The following is a 10608-nucleotide window of genomic DNA, read 5'->3' on the forward strand; positions in this document are numbered from 1 at the left end:
TTATGGGGGTGATAGCAATATTCTGTATCTTGCTAGAGATGTGGGTTTCATGGGTGTGTGTGTTTGTTAAAACCGATGAAAATGTTGAGATCTTTGCTAATTGCTGTATGCAGATTATGCCTCAATAAAAACAAATACACACCAAAGGGAGTTTTATGGAGCCTATAAAAATAATATGTATGAATTATTTAAAAGCAAAGGCATTTTTTTAAGGTTTTATTTATTTACTTGGCAGAGAGAGAGATCACAAGTAAGCAGAGAGGCAGGCAGAGAGAGAGGGGGAAGCAGGCTCCCCGCTGAGCAGAGAGCCCGATGCGGGGCTTGAACCCAGGACTCTGAGATCATGACCGGAGCCAAAGGCAGAGGCTTAACCCAGTGAGCCACCCATGTGCCCAAAAAGCAGAGGCTTTTGAGAGATGAGGTTAAAAAGTATTTCTATGAGTACTCATACGCAGGGAGGTCTTGACTCAGATTTGGGCGTAGATTTCAGTTCCGCTTGTAAGCTATATGTCCTTAGGTATTTTATTTCCCTACTCAGAGTCTCAGTTTCTTTGTATCTAAAATGAGGGTAGTAATACCTACCTTACAGGGTTTGAAGGAGGGATTAAATGAGAAAATGCAAAGTGCCTGGAATATAGGAAACATTCGATCATTTTTAATATGATTTATCTATTTATTAGTATTTATTGAGTGCTAACTACAGGTAGGGGATAAAATGATGAGACATTATGCCTTCATTTGGAGTCTTACTTCTGAAGGCAGAAATTAGTCAAATAATCATACACATAAAAATAAATCTTTTAAAAGATTTTATTTATTTGACAGACAGCGATCACAAGTAGGCAGAGAGGCAGGCAGAGAGAGAGGGGGAAGCAGGCTCCCCGCAGAGAGCAGAGAGCCCGAGGTGGGGCTTGATCCCAGGACCCTGGGATCATGACCTGAGCTGAAGGCAGAGGCTTTAAGCCAATGAGCCACCCAGGTGCCCCAATAATAAAATTATTTTTTTTGTGTTAAGTGCTAAGAAAATCTAGTGCTGTGAAAGGTTATTGTGATGGGACCTGAGTTTGTCTGAGCAGTCAGGGAAGGGTCCCCAGAGGATATGATGTTGAACTGAGATCCAGAGGATAATTAAGATAATAATATGGGTGAAGGGTCATGCGGTTAAGCCGATCAGGCCCTGATAAAGATGGCAGTGAAGAGGACATGGTTAGCTCCACGTGAAATATATTAGACATGATGGAGCCGCATCCTGGAGACAGGAGACAGAAGAGGAGGATGATTGAAAAGTGTGAGAAGCATACAGGTTCGTCCTGAATTACCATGGCCAAGCCAGGATCATCATCATGTCTTCAAGTGTTGTCCTCTTTTTTACCAAAGTGTTTTGCTTTTTTGTACTAATCAAGATAATATTAACTGTGGGAACTGATATTTCCTGGAATCCCAGTGACTTCACTCACTAGAAATTTACTTCTTGCTCATGGAAAGATCTTTGTGAATGGACAGTCACTCCGTGATCCCAGGATCCTTTCACGTTACAGCTCTGCCCTCTTTCTTGGACCTCGGAGTCCTCTCTCATCTGTTGCTGATGGGGATAATGCAAGTGGGGAAGGCACACCTGCTGCTTCTTTTATTTTATTTATTTTTCAGTTAAATTAAATTTTATATTTCAATTAGCAGTAATCGTGCCTCAGATTAACCTCATTGGCTACGATATTGCCACTGCACAAAGCTATTAAATTTTATATTTTCCCAAGATTCATTGTTTATGCACTACACCCTGTGCTCCATACAATCCGTGCCCTCCTTAATACCCACCACCAGGCTCACCCATCCCCTCACCCTTCTCCCCTCCAGAACTCTCAGTTTGTTTCTCAGAGTCCACAGTCTCTCATGGTTTTCCTCCCCACTCCGATTTCCCCCAACTCACTTCTCCTCTCCATCTCCCAATGTCCTCCATGTTTTTCCTTATGCTCCACAAGTAAGTGAAACCATATGGTAATTGACTGTCTGCTTGACTTACTTCACTCAGCATAATCTCTTCTAGTCCCGTCCATGTTGATACAAAAGTTGGGTATTCATCCTTCCTGATGGCTGAGTAATATTCCATTGTACATATGGACCACATCTTCTTTATCCATTCATCTGTTGAAGGGCATCTTGGCTCTTTCCACAGTTTGGCGATTGTGGCCGTTGCTGCTATGAACATTGGGTTACAGATGGCCCTTCTTTTCACTACATATAATACATACTGATAAGTATCTTATCAGTAAATACCCAGTAGTGCAATTGCTGGGTCATAGCACACCTGCTTCTCATTCACTTTGGACTGGAGGATGTACATGTCACTTCTACTCACACTCAATTGGTGAGAACAAGGCACATGACTGGGAGTAGATGCAAGCAAGGCATGGTGGGATATGTAGTCCTTGGATGGGCAGCTACTTCCCAACAATAATTTTGCACTCTGCAAGGGAAGAATCCATCTTTGGTGGCAGCTAGCCATTTCTGTCACAACTCACACCTTTTAGTGAACAGCACCCTCTCTGCCCTATTTCCCATCCAGTTGGAGCTCATTTCAGTATGCTCTATCCGGAGGCTTGCATGCCCATGCCAACTGAAACAGAAGTGCTGGGTTCTCCAGCTAGACAGGCTCACCATGGGAACTCTGAGGTTCATAAATCACCACGCAGATGCCGTTCATCATCTGAAAAATGAGGAGGAAGGGCTGCCAGAGCCTAGCTCATAAAACAGATGTTCTTTCCATGGAGAAGAGCGATGGAAGCAAGGCCACAAAAATTGAAAACCCAGGAAACTGGTTATCCTATCTTAAATAAAAAAGCAATTCACTCTGTACCTTTTAGTACACCTACCTGCTAGCGAAAAAAAAAAGTCATTTTTTTTCCCACCCGTTTAATTATATTCCATTTCAAGTTGGGGTGGTAGCTGTTTTTCCTTTTGTATTTGCAAACCCAGAAAGTATGGGCATTAATTTTTGCCGGCGTGTGACAAATGCAATGATACCACCGTAACGACCACAGGTATGATACACGTCGTGGTACACGAGGCTCCACCAACCTTATCATTAAATCCCGCTCAGGATAAATAAGCCTCATTTCAGCTGGAGACATTTGTTCTTGTTAGGGTGCCGCCAACATGGCATGAAATATTAAATGACAAGGGTTAATTCTGTTCTCAGCGAAGAGCTCCTGTCCAATTTCCCATGAGATTGCACAATAGGTCACTGTGTCAGGCTTGAAGTAATAGCCTTCGCTGGCCTTCCCAGGAAGGTTTTGTACCACGGCTGGGTGGATGCTTCTGAATTTTGCAATAGGAAAACAGAGCTGATTCCCACTGCCCTCCGGGAAGGAACGGGAAGCAGGGTTGCTCCCAGGCTGTGCTGCCGTGGCTTTGAGAATTTGTCTGCAGTCATCAGTGCTTCATCATTTTCCGCTGGCTCCCTTGTGACTAATGGGGATGTCTGAGGTCTCCATCCCCAGGACCTGGGTCTCTCACGCTTGCTTCTTCCTGCTTCTTATCCAGAGACTGTGTAAAATGAAAGGGTTGTTGCTTGAAATTACACTGATGCTTTATTAATATGTTAAATGATCATACTCAAACTATATTCACTTATTACAGTGCATTATGCAATGCATTAGTAATGAATGGAAGCACTTAAAGATCTGCCTATAAATCAGTTGAACATGGGAAAAAAGAATCATTGTTTATTTATGAGGGCTGGGAAGGAAATTATAGAGAGCAAACCTTACGTATCTTCCTATTCTAAAAACATTATGAAACATTGATTATATGTTTGCCATTAAGTTTATGTTCCTGTTGCCTTTATGTTCTGGATATATTATTAATCTTTCTTAAGAATCAAACCTCTGAAATCTGTTGTCTATATGAGTGGAAAACTTCAGAGCTAGGCAGTAGAGTTTGCTTGGGCAGAAATCAGGCGTGCTTTCTCCGGCCACGCTGAAGGTTTACAGAAAGAGTCTTTCAAACGTGTTGCCGTGGTGGTGTGCTTAACCACTGCCCAGGAGCCTCTAAGGGTCTGCTTCCCAGTAAATGTAAATTAATAGACATTCAGTGTGTGTCTAGTCTTAGAATCAATGATGGCATCAAGATGCTATTAGAACATACAAAATAAAAGGTATTACAGCCAGGCATTCTGGGACATTCTTCCCTACCCCATAACAGTCCCTCTTCAAAAGATTTTAGGTGTGAAATGCTCACATAAAATTATAGCAAACAGGAAACAAGCCACCATTTCATTGTTTGATGAAGATCCTACTGAAAGCTATTATTTTAAAATTTTTTGATAAAGGAGGTTGAAACATGTGGTCCTGGATAAGAATCTGTTGGGATCTCTGTTAACTTCTAAACCCCTAAATGTTAGTATAGCAACAAGACGAAGTGATGAGCATGTTCTAGAATGTGTACAGAGATAAAAGGACTCAAGGTGACCTGACTTGCTTCTCCGTAGGATCTGGCTGCTTGGATGGACCAAGTGCAGGAAGAATGAGTTAGTCTACTGTAACCAGGGCACTAGAACCTGGACTACTCTAGGGTTAGTAGTCCCTTCTCTGGAGGATGAGGAAGAGGGGATCAGACAAGAACTAATCTGAACCCTCTCTTATTCCTTACTTAGTCTGCTGACTTTGGAACACCATAACCTGTGGAGTGTTGATGGTGCATTGGTACTAAGCTAAGTACTTTGTGAGTGTATACAAGTCATGGAAGGGACTCGGACAAGGGAATGATTGGCTTTGGCAGGATAGGACCTCTCGAGGAGGTGGCTTGTATGCTGTAGTGGAAGAAGGAATAAGAGCTCTAGACACATGAAACAGTGTGCGTGTGTGGAATGACACTGATCTGGAACATCCCCTGTACAGGAGAGATCTGTAAGTGTCTTGGGATCTCCAAACATATTGGGAGGACAGAGCTGGTGCGAGGTGAATTTGAAAACAGGAGACAAATGCACAATGAAATTGTACTTTTTATGCAGGGACAAGAAACGTGGGTTTTATCCTGCAGCTGGCAGTCAGTTAAGGGCTATATAAATAAAGGAGAGAAAGGACCGAGCAGGGTCTTTGTAGAGATCGCTTTGGCTCCCGTTGGGACGATGGCTAAAGGAAGCAAGGCAAGAGTTAGGAGCCAGACGAGTCAATGGAGGGTCTGGATGACGTAGACGTGATCATTGAGGGTGGAGGATGCTTTGGAAAAATATGGGAGAAGTAGAATTGATGACAGGGGGGCTAATAGGATGTGCAGACAGAGGGAGAACAAGGAGTCACAATGACCTCATGTTTTACTAGGCGGTGGCCTAAACCCTAAAGGTTGGAGTCAGAAGCAGTAGGCTGTAAGTTGGCTGCTGGTTTCTACCAGAGTTCTTTGGTTGGAATCAAAATGAATTGTTCTTCTGAATTTTTTTTTTTTTTACTTTGATAAAATACACATCACATAAAATGTATTATCTTCACCATTTTAAGTGTACAGTTAAGTGGACATTCTAAGTGTACTGAGTGGTATTAAGTACATTCATAGTGTTGTACACCTGTCAGCATGACCCAACTCTAGAATTCTTTTCCTCTTGTTCAGACTGAAACTCTGCCCCCATTACACACGAACTCCCCATTCACCCAGCCCCTAGTCCCTGGCAACCGGCGGTCTGCTTCCTGTCTCTATGAGTTTGATGACTGTAAGTACCTCATCTAAGTGGAATTGTACAGTATTTAGTATTTGTCTTTTTGTGACCAGCTCCTTTCACTGAGCGTAATGTCCTCAGGGTTCACCCACGTTGTAGCAGGTGTTAGAATTTCCTTCCCCTTTAACACTGAATGCTATCCCAGTGCACGTACAGACCGTGTTTGCTTACTCATTCATTTGTTGATGGACACTTGGCATTGTTTCCATTTTCTGGCTCTTGTAACACTGCCCTGAACATGGTTATACAAATATCTTTCAAGATCCTGCTTTCAGTTCTTTGCATATATATATATATACACACACACACAGAATTGAAATTACTGGATCATACGGCAAGTCCATCTTTAATTTCCGGGGAACGGCCATAGTGTTTTCCATAGTATCACCAATCGTGTATAACAGTGCCCAGTGAGAATTGCAGGTCTACAAGGACCAAAGTCATTTTCTCAGTTCCAGTCCTGGTCTAGCTGTTTACTAGCTGGGTAACTGTGAGCAAATCAGATCACCCAAACTCTCTCGTGTCCAGAATGTGGATTAAAAGTACCCACTGCTGGGGTTCCTGGATGGCTCAGTGGGTTAAAGCCGCTGCCTTCGGCTCAGGTCATGATCTCAGAGTCCTGGGATCGAGCCCCGCATCGGGCTCTCTGCTCAGTGGGGAGTCTGCTTCCTCCTCTCTCTCTGCCTGCCTCTCTGCCTACTTGTGATCTCTCTCTGTCAAATAAATAAATAAAATCTTAAAAAAAAATAAAAACAAAAACAACAACAACAACAAAAGTACCCACTGCTGAATTGTTCTGACAATTAGAGAAACATCTGGGCCTGTAGTAAAAGTTCAATTAGTAGTCATTTTGATTCTTCTTAAGTTAAATAACATTCTTCGTAGTGGGCCTTCAGAAAGGGAGGTGGTGAAGATGACTGTGGTTTTAAGAGATGACCACCTGCTCTGAGATTTTATATTCTGCCGTGGTCCCTAACTCGGCACGTGTGCTGGTGTCTTCGTTACTTTGGGTAGCTCTAGCAAAAATACCATACACTGGGTGGCTTAAACACCACAGTTATTTCTCACAGGTAGAAGGCTGGAAGTCCAAGATCAAGGTGCCAGCAGATCTGTTGTCTGGTGAGGGTCCACTTCCTGACTCCTAGACAACCGTCTCCTTGTGTCCTAGAAGGCAGAGAAGGCTCTAGCCTCTTCATCGCCTTATAAAGCTGCAGATCCCATCACGGGGCCTCCATCCCCATGACCTCATCTCAACCTCATTCCTTCCCAAGGGCCCCCCCCCCCTCCAGATACCATCACCTTGGGGATTAGGCTTCAACACATGAAATGCGGGGGCCATAAGCATTCTGACCATAGCAGATGGCTTCTTCACCCCGTGCTTTGTCTTCCCTTTCACTGAACCGTCAACTACGAACAAGTGTACATCCTGATCTTGCATGCAAGAAACACATTTGACATGGTGAACACATTTCTACTTCACCTCTTCGGTAGAAGCTTTCATACTGGATAGTTGTTAGTCAGTTCCAGGATGGAGTGATTAGGTGGCAGCCACAGAGGCCATGATAAGAGCAGAATCACCGTAGCTCAGGTGGCCAGAAGCACTCAGAAAAAGAGAAAAATCAGCATTGTGTTAACCTGTGTGCTCCGAGTGATTATCCCCGTGAAACACTTGCGGGGTGCGTAATGAAATGAGTGTCGCTGATACTGTCAAATTCCCCGGGAAGAGGAGAGGGAAAATCTTCCTAGCACAGAGATTTTCACTTATTTCCACGTAAGGGGAGATGATATAGGTTCACTTAGTGGGTTTTTGTTTTGTTTTGTTTTGTTTTCTTGGTCGCCCCCCCCCCCCCCGCCTCATATAGGGCAGTGCTCAGAATACAAATCAGGAAATTTGAATAATTCCTTTTCTTTATGTAATTCCAGGGGAAGATATTACAGTGATCTGCCATAAATGCTCTGAAAATTGAGTGATGAACTACAAAGATGTTATAAGTGTGGTCCTCCTTTGGATGTCCAGTGGATACTGACAAGCTCAGCTTTTGAAATTGGTACAATAAGTCCGTGAGATGGCTCCTTTTAGTTGTGTTCTCTGGCAATAACACTTTTTATAATACTAACTCACCCCAGGATTTAGGATTATCTTTTATTTTTAGTGGCGAATAGAAGGTCATGTTTTGGTCTCTAGTAGGTTTTCCATCTATTTCTGTGTAATATAGAAATCCCCTTGCTTCCTACAGTCCCCTGAGGGATTTCAATCTTTCCAAATTTATTTGGGCTTTGGAGGCTGGCAAATTGCATTCATATCTTGGCTCCAAAGCTTATTGGCCCATGTTAACTTTGGCAGTAAACTTATCTGCGCCCAGGTTTTCTTACCTATAAAATGGGGATAGTATCTATCTCATAAAGATTACATAGGTTAATGTAATGCTTGGTACAATACATGGCACATGGTACAGTAATTCAAAGCTGTTGCTAGGCTCTTGAAACAGGGAGATAGACATATGATTTGGATGTAGTGGTTAAAGAAGATACAGTCAATGAAGGGTGTACGGACACTTACCATTCCTCCTCATCTCAGTTTTCGCCCTTGGTTCTGGGTCAGGGTACTGCAATAGTCTAAGTATTCTTATTTGAGATGGGTGAGGACTATATCCGATCATAGCTTTGACTACTACAAGGCTTGCGTCTTTGGGTGACTTCCCAGAATGGGAAAACCAATGTATCAAGACCCAACTTGGATTTCAGTGGACTGTGTGAACAGGTAATATAGAGGAGCACTTCTGTGGGCCCATCCAAGACCCTGGCTTAGTAAAAAGCATTCCTCCCAGGCCCCTCCCATCAGAATCCATTCTTCTCACCTGCCTATGTCCTCCAAGGTCATTATTGAAGAACTAGGGCTTATTTTGTACAAGCTTAATCATTCCTAAGACCACTGACTATAGGCTCAATGTCTAATTTTTTTTGTTGGCTCAGGTTTTTTTTTCTTGTTTAGGGACAGAACTCATGAGCATCTGGTGCTAAAGCTGGATTGGCAGTGGCCAGTGTGGCATTGCTACTTTTCCCTTATTGACATAAGGCTTGTCATTAATAATAGAACTTGACTTTTGCTCTTCTATTTCCATCTTCCTTGGTATAATACTTACAAACAGAACTTTAAGAAATGGCTTCTTTGTGAGATGTTCACACAAAGCCAGAGGACTGTTCTGGAGAAGCTTGATTTGTCCTTCTAAGGGCTCCTCCCCTTTCCTTCCAGCTATGATGGCCAAATGGGGAGGCTGTGGGATAGGAGGTGGGAGTTTCAAAATGATTAAGAATAAAGCTGCAATTGTTGCTTTTAAATTTGACTCTCTTAAACTATCATGACATAACTATATAAATCACATTTGAAATCATGAAAGTCAAGCCAGCAAAGATTTGTTGAGGACTACCATGTCTAAGGCTCATTGGAAGACACGATTAAGGACAGCAGGATGAATGAGAAAGGGTCCCTGACCTCACTATCTTACTGTAGTGTCTTGGGAGGAGAGATGTGATTAAGAAAGAGGCCCAGAATTGAAGTGTTGTGTCGTGAAATCCCGAGTACAGTTGAGCACCCTTTGTCTCTGGTATGTAGGGGAATTCCAAGAAAGCCTGTCAACCCGCTCATTATTCTCATTGGAGGCATGTTTGTTTTCATATCTAGCAACAGATTTTCTACCCAGCACGTTCCCAAGGTAAGATTTACACAAACTAAAATGCATAAATCTTAAACATATGACTTGGTTAATTTTTACCTATGTATATACTTGTCCGAGTACCATCCAGTCTCTATCTTCAGATCAAGAGACAGAGTACTTCCCCCACTCCAGAAAGTTCCTTTGTGCCCCTTTCTTGCCAAGTCCCCTCTCCAGAGATAAGTCATATTCGTACTTCACCACCACAGATGAGTTTCTGGTATTCTCGAATGTTCTATGAAGAGAATGCTACGCTACCTGCACGTTTGCATATGACCTGTTGTTTTTACTCAGCATAATGGTTGTGAGATCTCTCCATTTTGTCGTGTCTGTAGCTGATTCCTTGTGGTTACCGAGTAGTATTTCATTTGTTTATTCATTTACCTTTTGGGGGACATTTAAATCTTTTCTAGTTTTTGTCTATGATGAATTAAGTGGCAATGAATGTTGGTGTACAAGTGTTTGTGCGGACATACGCATTCATTTCCCTTGAGTAGGGTCTCTTGAACTCCTGGGTCATGGAGCATGTGTACATGTGGCTTTGACAAGTAGGCAAACTCTTTTCCAGAGTGGTGGTTCTGTGTTATACCACCACCAGTGGTAGGTGAGAGTCTCCACTGCCCTTCCTCAGACTTTCCAGTGGTCTCTGAAGCCGGAGAGACCCTGATTTAGACTCAAAGTCTACCGCTCAGTAGCTTCATGACCCTGAGACCATTACTTATCTCTATCTATGAAATGGGGATAATAACCATCTTTTGCATTGTTTGTAAAAATTGAATTATTTGTGAAGATTGGAAGCTATATATATTACACTGCTATAGAAAATGCTCCAATATATGGTAGCTTTTATTATTATTATTATTATTATTATTATTATTATATATAGTCTCATCTTGTCCAGTTGTCTTAAAGCAGTGTTTCCCAAGATGTGGTGTAACCTGGTACTCGCCATTAAAGTTTTACGTGGATACAGCATTATATAATACTGGGTTACATAGTGAAAATTTATTTCTATTCCAGTGTTCTTTAATCCCAATTAAATCAAATGAGGAGGTATTAGTCTGATTTAACACCTCTCTGCCACTTGCTAATCTTCCTTTTTAATAAAGACAGAAACAGGACACAGGCTCAGTCTTTAGCTCGCAAGAGTATGTAGAAAGAATTCCATGTTGTTTTGTCTTCCTTCTT

The 10608-nt window shown here is 42.4% G+C and overlaps 1 pseudogene; it reads right to left on the reverse strand.

Annotated features, from left to right (window-relative positions):
• Positions 1 to 1608: 1608 nt before the first annotated feature.
• On the reverse strand, positions 1609 to 1731 carry LOC116854461 (annotated as a pseudogene).
• Positions 1732 to 10608: the final 8877 nt, after the last annotated feature.

The sequence above is a fragment of the Lontra canadensis genome, unplaced genomic scaffold (genome assembly GCF_010015895.1).
Source record: "Lontra canadensis isolate GAN:19392208 unplaced genomic scaffold, GSC_riverotter_1.0 scaffold91, whole genome shotgun sequence".
Classification (NCBI taxonomy): domain Eukaryota; kingdom Metazoa; phylum Chordata; class Mammalia; order Carnivora; family Mustelidae; genus Lontra; species Lontra canadensis.